This window comes from Alligator sinensis, unplaced genomic scaffold, assembly GCF_000455745.1.
Source record: "Alligator sinensis unplaced genomic scaffold, ASM45574v1 scaffold708_1, whole genome shotgun sequence".
In the NCBI taxonomy this organism is placed as follows: Eukaryota; Metazoa; Chordata; order Crocodylia; family Alligatoridae; genus Alligator; species Alligator sinensis.
In genome coordinates this window covers 1,289,240-1,300,862 of record NW_005842183.1, presented here as the reverse complement: position 1 = coordinate 1,300,862, position 11,623 = coordinate 1,289,240, and positions in this window count along the sequence as shown.

Here is an 11,623-nt window from a genome sequence, read left to right as displayed (position 1 = left end):
GGCTGCTGGCCAAGAGAAGGATGTCCAGGACAGAGCGGCACTCGCACAGAAAATGTCTTTGCTACATACCTGTGCTAATCCATTCCCTTTATAAATCTTCAGCTCCCCCAGAGTGACTGAAGCGTGGGCCAGGATGGGAGCACAGTTTATCTGTGTCTTAGGTAGGGCCATATTAGTTCAGGAGGGAGAGTGTGCAGGGCATATGTGTATCTCATGAATTGAATGAGGAAGAAGTGGTTCCCACAGGTGGTCTGGTCCCTAGGAAATCATAGAAGCATAGAAGATTAGAGTAGGAAGGGACCTCAGGAGGTCACATCTAGTCCAACCCCATGCTCAAAGCAGGACTATCCCCAACTAGATCATTGTAGTCAGAGCTTTGTTGAGCTAGGCCTTAAAAGCCTCCAAGGATGGAGATTGCATCCCTCCCCAGGTAACCCATTCCAGTGCTTCATCACTCTCCTCGTGAGAAAGTTTTTCCTAATATCTAACTTAAACCTCCCTTGCTGCCACTTGAGATCTTTGCTCCTTGTTCTGTCATCTGCCACCACTAACAACAGTCCAGCTCCATCCTCTTTTGAACCCCCCTTCAGGGATTTAATGGCTGCTATCAAATCCCCCCTCAGTCTTCTTTTCTGCAGACTAAATAAGACCAATTCCTGCAGCCTCTTCTCAGAAGTCACTGTGCCCCAGCCCCCGAACCATTTTCATTGCCCTCCACTGGAAAAACTATTCGCTTATAAATATGCAAGCAAGTTGTAGGGCTCAAATAACCTTCAATTTTTTTTTTCTTTTAAAAAAAGAAATGAGCGGTCAGATTGGGCTGGCTTTTATTCTCTGTGTGTTGCACCTTTAAATTTCTCCTTCTGCACAACCTTTGGTAGCCATCTTGTTAGCTCAATACAGACCCTCCAAAGAGGCGACTTCACTGTGCTCTCTAACGACATCTTGATTTTTATGCTTTCTTGTCCGAAATAAAATTTGCTTTGCCCTTTGTGTGTGAGGGAAGATAGTAGCCGGAAACCACACAGGGAGAGGAGAGTGGCTGTTCCAAGATTTATTTTCAGTTCTTTGAAACTGTTGACGCGTACACGCGCACACTCACTTTCTGCAGTTATTTGGCTGGAAGCCTGGAAAACTCTTATCCGTTGATATCTGTTGAATGCTGACAGTGTGCTCAGTGTTTTACACAACCCAGAGGAGGGCACTGCTTCCTGGCGCTTGCACTGTATTCAAAGGGTTGCAGTTATGGATGAGATGGGGCTTGTGATAAGGAAGGTTGCCTCAATTTGCCTTCAGGCTAAGGGGTTTGTGCCATGAAGAAAGCATAGGGCAATTTACTACTGCCAATTTCACAGAGTGGCTCCATTTTCCTGGGCTGGCCTTCCCAGTATTAGAGGTGTGAGGGGGGGAAATCCAATGACTTTTTGGTCAGGTTTTAGAGATTTCATAGGATCATAGAAACATAGGGCTGGAAGGGGCTTCAGGAGGTCACCTGTAGTCTGACCCCCAGTTCAAGACAGGATCAGCCCTGACTAACCCATCCTCGACAATTTGCAGAAATCAAAATGTTTTGCAGAAATGGCTTGATTGTCACCAGCTCCTAAAGACTCACAGGCCAGGGTCTGATACAATCATGCCTCCTGGGAACCTGCCCTGGCTCCTGAGAGCTCACCTGCCCAGCTCCAGGGCAGCCTGTGAGTGAGTCAAGGACTGCTCGATATGGGGACCACCAAGAAGAAGTTCCCCACCTGGGACACAGGCATTTGTGACTCTTGCCCTGTCCTGCCTTAGTCTGCCTTGAACCTGAGGCCAGCCAGATCAGCTGCTGCCTGGGAGTTAGCTGAAAGGGGATCTGTGTTACTTTGGGAGTTGCTGCCTGAAGTTGACGTGCCAGTAATTCTTGCTGGCTGCTTTGTTGCCAAGGGTGGAAGAGAAGACTGATGGGAGCTTTGGTAGCTCGACAGCCGGAGTCTGGTCAGTTTCACCATTCTCCAGTGGTGTCCGGCAATGAAACTGACGCACGTTAATCCATTTCCACGGTCGCAGCCAGGACTTCTGAGATCCAGGGCAGCCGAGGAGCCTGGGAGCATCTCTCCTTGTCTGCAATACCACGTTTCATTTCCTTTCAGGGGAAAAACAAAGTTTATGAGTTTTCTATTCTGCCAAAAATGCTCAAGCCTTTGACTTTTCATCTTGATTTAGGATGGGCAGAAACCCCCCTCCAAAGCTTCACAATGAGCATGGACCTGAAATGCAGGTTCCTAGCCAGTTTTCCTTGCAGAGGAAGACCCAGTGCAGCGAGGCACTTAAGCGTGTACTTGAGGTTTTGACAACAGGGATAAAGAAGGTTTCAGGAACAGGGAAGGATGTGGCAACAAACCTAACGTTGGGGTCCCACATAATTCCATGTTCCCCCGTCCTCCTTGGCCTCTGCAATATCCTAAGTGCTCACAGTGAAAGTCTCCCCTGTGCTTTTCTTTGGAATGCTGATACATAAAATAGCCCCCATGACATGTAGAAAATGGTATTCTTTTTCCTTTGAAGCTGTTTTTAGATGTGCCTTAAAACCTGCATCTCAGTTGAGTACATTCTTGGCTACACTATTACTTTTATCGTCTTTTGTAAGGAACCTCGTTCCTTCCCTTCTCTGATTGGAAGCAGTTATTTTAGGCTCAGTTGTACAGCCCCACTGCATCCTATTTGGCACCTTCAAAAATGTTGCAACGCCGAGCTATTTTTAACAACTAAAGCATCCAACTGTTTTGAATATAAACTCCTCTAAACTCTTCTGCTGGTGGGAGCGACTTCTGGTCCCTGAACAATAGGATTATAGCGGCGTTAGCCAACTGTTAGGAATTTGGTGAGATTTTTAGATCTTTAGGGAATTGCATCCCATAATCATATGTCCACTTTGGCCTAAATCAAAGTCCAGAATCAGCAACAGACTCTTTTATAGAATCTTGGACCCATATAATGTACTTTGGTTCATTCAGTGCGGTGCATAAAGATACTAGGCGTAGGAAGGGACAGGTCCTCTGTAAAGGAGGAATGAATCTGAGTCCTGGCCTTCACTTGATGGTTTTGTTTGCAAGGTATGTTGGACAGAGGCATGATTCTCCTGCCTTCCCCCTACCACCCCCTTCCTACACAGGAAAAAACCCTCAGGTGAAGAAGGTATTGGGATACCCGGTGGAGTATTCTTTGTTTGCCGTATTTCCAGACCAGTGCTTGAAGACAGTGCCAGCCTCAGCAGCCTGCAATACAGCACCATCCACAAGGCTTATCCTGCCTGGTGCTGGGAAACTACTCAGCACCTGACCCTCCATGGGACTCTCAGGGACATCAGTCCCACAACCTCAGTACCTCTGAAGAGCTGGTATGCAATCTGCTCTCTACTTCACTGTGCGTTAGGGCATTTGTGAATGTAAATATAAACCCTATGGAATGAAAGCCCCCAGCCCCATGTGAGGCTTCAATAGAGGCACCTTCAAAACTGATTCAAAATTCACCATGGCAATAAAGCCCACTCCAGATCATTCATTTGGGGAAAGTATTACTGGAACAATCCCGATCCAACTTCATTCCCATATACTGTTCATAGACCTTGGGGGTGGAATATTTTCCCCCTGGTTAGGATTGTAACATGATGTATTAGACTTTTAAGTGACTTGCTCATTAGGTTGCCTTATATTGAACAATGAGGCAGTGGCCCACTCTCCACTTCTTGTCGGCTGCAAGCAGCCCGGGTAATCTTAGTTTCTTTAACTGCACACACCTGCTCCCCACCCCCCATAATGTCTCTTTTTATCAGGCCTTGCTTTTATCGTTTGAAACAGGAGCTGATCTGGTCTGTCTTTCTGCATCAGGTTTGCTCTCTGGTTTCAGACAGGCAGAGGAGAAGCTATTTCTTAGAACTCATCCCAAATCCAGGAGCCACGTGTGATTTATATACCTGCATGCAATTGTTTGCAGATTCTGCCCAGGTCTCAGCCATACAATCCTTGCCAGTCTGCTGCGGGAGGCAGAGGAGGAGGAGGAGAAAGATCATTGAGAAGCAGCACTGCATCAGTTAGGATCAGCGCTTTCCACCCCACAAGGGGTCCAGGCTAGCGTGGCTGCATGGCTTAGCAGGATCTGAGAGGCCAGTTTCCCATTTGCAACAGGAATTGGTGATGCCATGGGAGGTACTGTCTTAACGCAGATTATTTCCAAAATGGGCTCTGCTCCCACTTCTGCCGACAGGGCGGAGACCAGGAGTGGTACAAGAACCCATCCAACAAGCACACCTCTTTTCCCCAAAGCAGCTGTCTCATGGCTCTCTCCCTAGGGCTTCCCACAAGTGGGGCACTCTTTCTGCTACAGCCCTGGCATTTTCTACCTGTCATCCATGGAGGTTCATATGGCCTAAAAAGATAAGCTCAGCTGTCTCGCTTCCTGAAGGGCAGCTAAGCTGTGGAAGAAGCCTTGAAGTCAAGGTGTGGAGGTGATGCAGCATAGGGCAGCATGGTACAGTGAGGTGTGGGGTCATGTAATGCAATGCACTGTGTTGGGCTGATGTGTTAGGACAATGCAGGAATACAAAGGAACCGCTGTGCTTCACCTGGCAGGCAGCGGAGGTTGCTCTACTCCACACAATATTCCTGTTCTCATGCTTCATTTTAACCGTCTGTATTGCAGCAGTGTGTAAAGCCCCGGCCAGTGACCAAGGCTGCTTGCTTGGTGCTAAGTGCTGCACAAGCACAGAACTTGCTGCCCTGAAGAGCTCTGCTCTGCACTACAAAGCTGTGCTGGTATCGCCGTGTTGGCCAGGGGTGTGCAAAGACCACAACCCCTAGTGTACAAAGATCACAACCCCTAGCTGAAGTACCTTGCCAGCAAAACCTCCCTCTGAACACCGCTGTGCCGATGGGAGAGGGTTGCAGCCAACTTAGCTTCTGCCGTTGATGGAGATGGTGTAGCTAGGTCCACAGCCGCCATGTGCCGTATCTCCACTCGGGGGCTCTGCTGCTATGCCTTTGCCCACTTGATAGAGACAAGCCCAGAAGAGGTGGGACAAGAACCAAGTTGCAGGGTCAACAGGAGATGGGGGCTTGCTGGGGAACAGCAGATGTGGGATAGCTGTTTGCCTGGCCACTCCTGCCTGGGGAGAAGTGAAAGCCAGACTGGGATGGTTTATATGTGAATGAACAGGGGCCAAGCCACACTATAAAGGGTGCACTATAAAGGGTGAGGACATGTCTGCTGTCCTCTGTTAATCCACTGAGGTCTGATCACTTGTTCATGCTCTTATTATTGACTCTGAGCACAGTCGCTGTGTCTCTGGAGCAGCGTTTCATCCTGGGCACTGTCCATCAGCCAGCCCCAAGTACAGCAATCGTTAGCCACTTCCCCCGTAACAGAACAACCAGGACCGCGTGCTGAAATATCAGTGCATTGCTATTGACCTGCCTCCTGTATGTTCACTTAGTTCAGCGGCGCATCATTTTGTTCATAGGTCTATGCAATGGTTTGGGGAGCAGGTTTGGAGGCAATCTCTGTTTCCGTTTCCGAGAACACACGTCCTCTCTCTGCCTCAGGATGTGGAGGTCCAAACGATCTGTTGTGGACTAAGAAGGGATGGGAATGTACCGCACACTCGCTGCTCTCTGGGGACTGCCCCCGTGCAGGCTCCTGTCCTGTCGAAAGTGGGAGCTGGACTGCAGTACTGTATGCACCCTTCTCTTACTGAGGGCTAGGCTGCTGAGGGTTAGCTTCTGCTCATATCGGGGGAAGAGCATACGTGTGCCAGTTACTGGGGAACAGCTGACATGCAATAAATCCCCACCCACTTTTGCTCTGCACTAGATTGTTTCTGCACCTGTAGCTTTGGCTTCCCCATCGTAAAGGGAGGATTGAAAACAACACTCGCTGCCTGGAAAGCACTTGGAAGACATTGAACGAAAGGCGTTTGAGAACAGCCTGTAGTAAGCAGTGTTGTTATTAGAGGCTTGATAGATATTAGGGGCTGGAAGGGACCTTGCAAGATCATTGAGTGCAGCCCCCTGCATGTGGGCAGGATCTGCTCACATTAGCAAAGTGCTCTCACTGCATCGCTGTCAACCATCCTTTCTGCCTTAGGGCAGGCAGGCTCGGCTCTCAACTCTGGACCAGTAAATACAGCCACTTAAAATTTCTAATAGATTTTCTCCTGCACACCTGGAAGAGGTCTCCACAAGCGTCTGTCCAGCTACTTCATTACCTTCCTGCACAACCCACCGTAAAACTCTCCTTTGTAGCGGTGTCTGCAAAAAAACCCATTGTGAGGACCCCCCAGCCCATCATAAGGGCTAGTCTTGTCTCATTGTTTCCTTGTACCCCCATCTCTACCTATCTGTTGTCTTTTTTCTACCCTTGGGGCAGGGACCTAGCATGATGGGGTGCTGGTTCATCTCCAGGGTGCCAAAGCACTGCTCTAACCCAAATAAATTGTACCAGTTATTACTATCAATAGCTGAGTCTCCCCAGGCTCCTTGGGACCAGGAGAGGGTGGTCTTCTTTACTGCCTCTTCTTTGCAGTCTTTTCTCTTTCCTTCTGACATTACTGCTTCAAGCCCTAGAGGTTCAGGCTGATGACAGGTTTGTCTGGCTACTCGGTTTCCACACTCATGCTTTGGATGGGGAGTTTGGGATTAATTTTCTGGAGAGTTTGAAATGCTGAAACCAATGAATGAGGAAAAGGTTTTAAAAGTCACGCCGCGGCAAGTCCGTTACTGGCTGCATTTAACCTGAAAGGAATGGGACATGGGTTGGGACACAAAGGATTGTTTTAGACGCAGGCTCTGCTCTTTTACCAGTAAGTATTAGGGTTTGGGTTGGGGAGGCTTGGTTTGCCGAGGTGGATGTCTCAATAGCCTGTTCATCTTATCTCAGGTTGCAGACCCTGCTGTGGGAGGGAATTTATATTGGTTTTTAGCTTGATGGAAAAGATACTGGGATCAGGGATCAGCCTGGTCCAGCGGAGGTGACAGTGGATTAAGAAACCCCTGGTTTTATTTCTAGTTCCTCTGAGTTACAGGGTAGGACAGGACCTCAGGAGGTCATTTAGTCTTAACCCTCTCCCCAAGTTAGGAACATCCTTGTCTAGATGGTCCCAACCGTGAGCGAGTCTTTCCCTTCCCTGAGTCTCTTTCCCCTCCCACGTCTCCTCTGTTTTCTCTCTTTCGACTGTGAGCTCTCTGGACTGGGAGTGCCTCCCATTAAGTGGCTATTCTGCACCACCCCAGCAAGTCCCCTGATCTCGCTTCAGTCCTTTCAGTGCAAGTGTAATACAAATAATTATCATCTTCAAGAGAAAAATAAAGACAGGCTCATTCTTCCAGCGAGGTCCATGAGAACCACTGCGCAGTGTGCTCACGTCCTTTTGAACAAACCCTGCATTGTGTGGAGTCCCTTGAATGCTCTCCTCTTTCCTCCTCTCATTCTTCCCTGCGCTCGCAAGACTCTGAGCTCCATTTTGCCCGGGTTTTTTTTTTGTGCCACTAACGTTTCTTTTCATGTCTTTTCCTTCAGCGTCTGCCCCCTTTCTTTCCTGCCACATGCCCATTGAAACCTAATGGCCAATTCCAGGCGGTAATGAGTTTCCGTGCTGGATAAAGCTTGCTTCATTCCGGCTGTCTTGGCACTCCGACTGGAAGGGACTTTGAAGCGACGCCTCCTTGGAGCTTTCATCCTGGTTCCTGTGGGCTGGTTGGCACCGTTGTTGAAAGGACTGCCATTTCCATTGCTCTTCCCCCTCGCCCACCCTTTCACTTGGAGACGGCATTTCCCAATGACATCATTGTATGCTTATTTCAGGCGTGTTTGGCCATAAAAGCTACCAGGCACCAAAACGTGCCATTGATGGAGCCAGGCTCGTTCTTCAAAGACCATTGTTGCAAATCGCCTCTCAAGAAGGATTTTAAGACGTCAGCGGGCAGGAGGCCACGCGCAGTCCCGCGGAGGTAGGCATCAGACTGACCGGCCCCAGGCGTCCGCTTGTCTCCTGCTTCCTCTGGTTCTGTGACGGGGAGGGATGCTTTGTGTCAGCTGCCACGCGCAGCGCAGAAAACCAGGGCACACCGCAGCCAGCAAGAGGCTTGTAACTTTGCCCGCACTAATGGGTCTTAACCTTTGTATTCTCCAGGCACCCCTCAATAAACTTGAAGCCAACCACGGAAAATGTTGGCTCCTAGTTTTCACCCGAGTTTTGACTACAGGAAAATACTAGAGCAAATCTTTGGTGGCAAAGCATTCAGGAAGCCCGCAGCAGGTCATGAGATTTTGAACCATGCGGATTCCTATTTGAAATCTCAGGGTTTATCTTGTTTATCCTGCTTGCACACTGTGCGGCACACCTGAAATGATCTCAAGGCACCTCCGGGTGCCACAGCACCGTGGTTAAGAATCACTGGCCCATGCACTTCTGAGTAAGGGACAAAGCAGAAGGGGGAGGACTAATCAGAGAACCCCTCCCTGTTGCCACAACAGATTCAGTGCTGGGCCTGGGCCGCATGTGCAGTGAAGGCAAGGACCAGAAGGGTTCACTGCTGCCGGTGGCACTAGGCTCCCCGAAAGGAAGTGAGAATCAGGCTGCGGAGACAGACGGCATAGGGCAGGTATATTCAACCCAGTGCAAGGGCACCGTGAGGTGCCGTGAGCCCCTTCTAAGGGTGCCGCCCAAGATTAGCACCATTAGGTGTGCAAACACCTCCACGACTCCCAAGATAAACCCTGAGATTTCAAGTAGAAGTCCACAGGGTTAAAAGCATTCTGCCCTGTTGTGACCTTCACGACAAAAGAATTGATTTATGACTTTTCCATAGTCAAGAATCAATTGAAAGCCAGGAACTGGCATATTTTGAGGGGTGCCTTGAGTCTAAAAAGGTGGAGAACCACTGCCTTAGGGCTTATCGATGGGCGATGTTCCCAGCTATGCTGGATTTCTGGTATTGGAATAGATAGTTCTACCAGGATAAACTCATGAGAGCATTCGTCCGATGTACGAGGGCCTCTTCAAGGCTCGTCAGCTGGGGAAGTTCTCCTGGCGTGAGCTAGAGCATGGCTATGTTGTGTGAGTACATGGTACCGGGGGCCCTCCGTATCAATGTCCCACGTGCATGCCTGGCACGACAAGCTGCCTTATGCTCTCTGAAGCAGATGGTGTCCACAGCAGTGGCGGGAGGAGGAGGTCGAGTTAGCGTGGGTTAGTTAGTGGCCTGTTGCTTACTGTGCAGTGACAATCTCAGCCGAGTTTAATTCCCTTCTGATGCCATATAAACTGCAAGCACGGGGCTGGAAGGGACCTCGAGGATCATCTGGTTCAGTGGGGACCAACCGTTTTGGCAGGTGGGGCGCGCGTTAGCCTTGCATCACCGCCCCCCGCAAGTGCCTCTTGATCCCCTTCCCTTGCCTGATCTGCTGCTCTGCTTTCTGCTCCCTCCCCCAGTGCTCCCTGCCCCACTTGCTTTTTGCTTCTTTCCCAGTGTTCCCCATCCTGCTTGCTGCTCTGTTTTCTGCTCCCTGCCCTCTCTCCCTGTCCCTCCTTGATCTCCCACGTGCCATCCTGTGGCACCCCGGTGCAGGTTGGCCACCTGATCTAATCCAACCCCATCCTACGCAGGGTTCCCCATTCCTAAACCCTCCCAGCCACAGCCTTGTCCACAGTGCCCGGAGGAAGCAGAGCCCACAGCATCATCCCGGCAGCTCCTTGCACTTGGGGAAGCCCAGCAGCAGGACGTCAAGCTGCTTTGCTGCAGCTAAAACCTTCCTGACCAGGCCAGGGATGGGGACACTGTGTTTCTTAGCTCCCTTCCATGTATACCTTCATTACCGTTAAGATGGGAACTGTGAACAAAATGGAAAGTATCAGGATACCTCTTTATATACCCATGGTGCATCCACAGCTTGAATACAGCCCCCTGTTTTACACCTTCAGAAGGAGATAGAAGAGCCAGAGAAGGGCAATAAGGATGATCAGTGATATGGAGGAGCTTCCATACGAGGAGTGGCCAAAGAGGCCAGGTCTGCTCAGTTTAGAAAAGAGATGCTGGAGCAGGGATATGATAAGGGTTTACAAAATACTAAATCGGGAAGAGGAAGTCAGTAGGGATTTCTTCTTAACTCCCTCTGCCAAGACAAGAACTAGGGGCCATGACATGGCAGGAGGCGGTAGTCAGTTTAAAACGAACAAAAGGACCTTCTTTATCACGCAGCACCAGTAAGGCGTGGGAATTGTGGCCACCGGACGTGGTGGAAGCTGATGAGCCTGGCCAGATTCAAGAAGGGACTGGGCATGTTCTCAAAGAACGGGGCATCCATTGCTATTGAGCCTGGGCGTGCGGGGCACAACCTCCGAATCCGAGCTTTCTAGATGTCAATTGATTTGGGGAGACAACTCAGGAGAAAACAGGGATGGGAGTGAGGTCCAAATGAGTGCCCTGAGCGGGGACATTGAGCAGTGCACATCGGCCAGTGCTCGCTGGCCCTTGAACGAGTCCACGGTGCCAGTGGGCAGTGAAATGGTGACAGGCTTTTTGTTGCCTTAGAAGAATCACAGGGCAGTGCCCGCCAAGTAAACTACTGGGAAGGCAGCAACTCATTTTTTGGGGACACCTGAAAACATAAGAGGGACGGGAGCGAAGGCCAATAACGAGCGTGCCGAGGGCCGGCACTGAGCAGAGCACAGGGGCAGTGCGGCGTGACAGACCTTTCGCTGCCTTGGGTATGTCGGACGATGCCCACGAGGAAACACTACAAGCCTGTCTTAGCAAGGGAGGCCACGAGCTACAACAGCTGATTTCTGGGGACAACTCAAGACGTATCAGGGATGGGAGCGAGGGCAGAGGCTTAAAACGAGTGTGCTGAGGGGGACACCGGACAGTGCCCGCACGACGGGCCTAATTGTTGCCTTTTGGGATCAGGGGCTCGACCCATCAAACCACACCATCCCATGCGGACTCCAGACCAGCTAAGACCTGCCTGCCCAGAGCAGCTTTCCATCTGTTGACCCCTCCATGAAATCCAGTGAAATATGAACTTTCCTTTCTACCCAGGAGAACTTCTATGACCTTTTCTCCCATGCCCGATGAAGGGTGTTTGTACCCGAAAGCTTGTCAATAGAGAAAATTTTTTTTTTTTTTTGCAAAAATCTTGTTGGTCTCATAAAAGATATCGCCTCGACACAAGTCCTGATTGCTCGCACCCGTCCAAGGCACTGTTAGCCCCCCTGAAACCGGGCGGCTGCTGAGAAGGTAGCAACCACTTGCGTGGGGCACCTCATGACAAACCCCGAGCGGAGGTCAGAGGTTGATGTGCCAAGGGGGGACACCGGGCAGCGCCGCATGGCAGGACTTTGAGCAAACCAGGGTGGCAATGATAAGTCAGTCCCCTTTAACATTGGGGGAGCACTAGCACTGGTGGTGACTTGGGAGAGCTCGGGTGGAAGCAGGGAGCGGAGCGGAGCGGGTGGCAGCGAGGGAGCTAGCCCAGACAAAGGGGAGGCCGGGCTGGAGGAGAGACGCGGGGCTCCCGGTGCCGGAGAGGGGCCGGGTCCCCGCGGCGCACGAGGAGGAGGCGGCGCCGGGCAGGGGCCGAGCGGGGCGGCGCC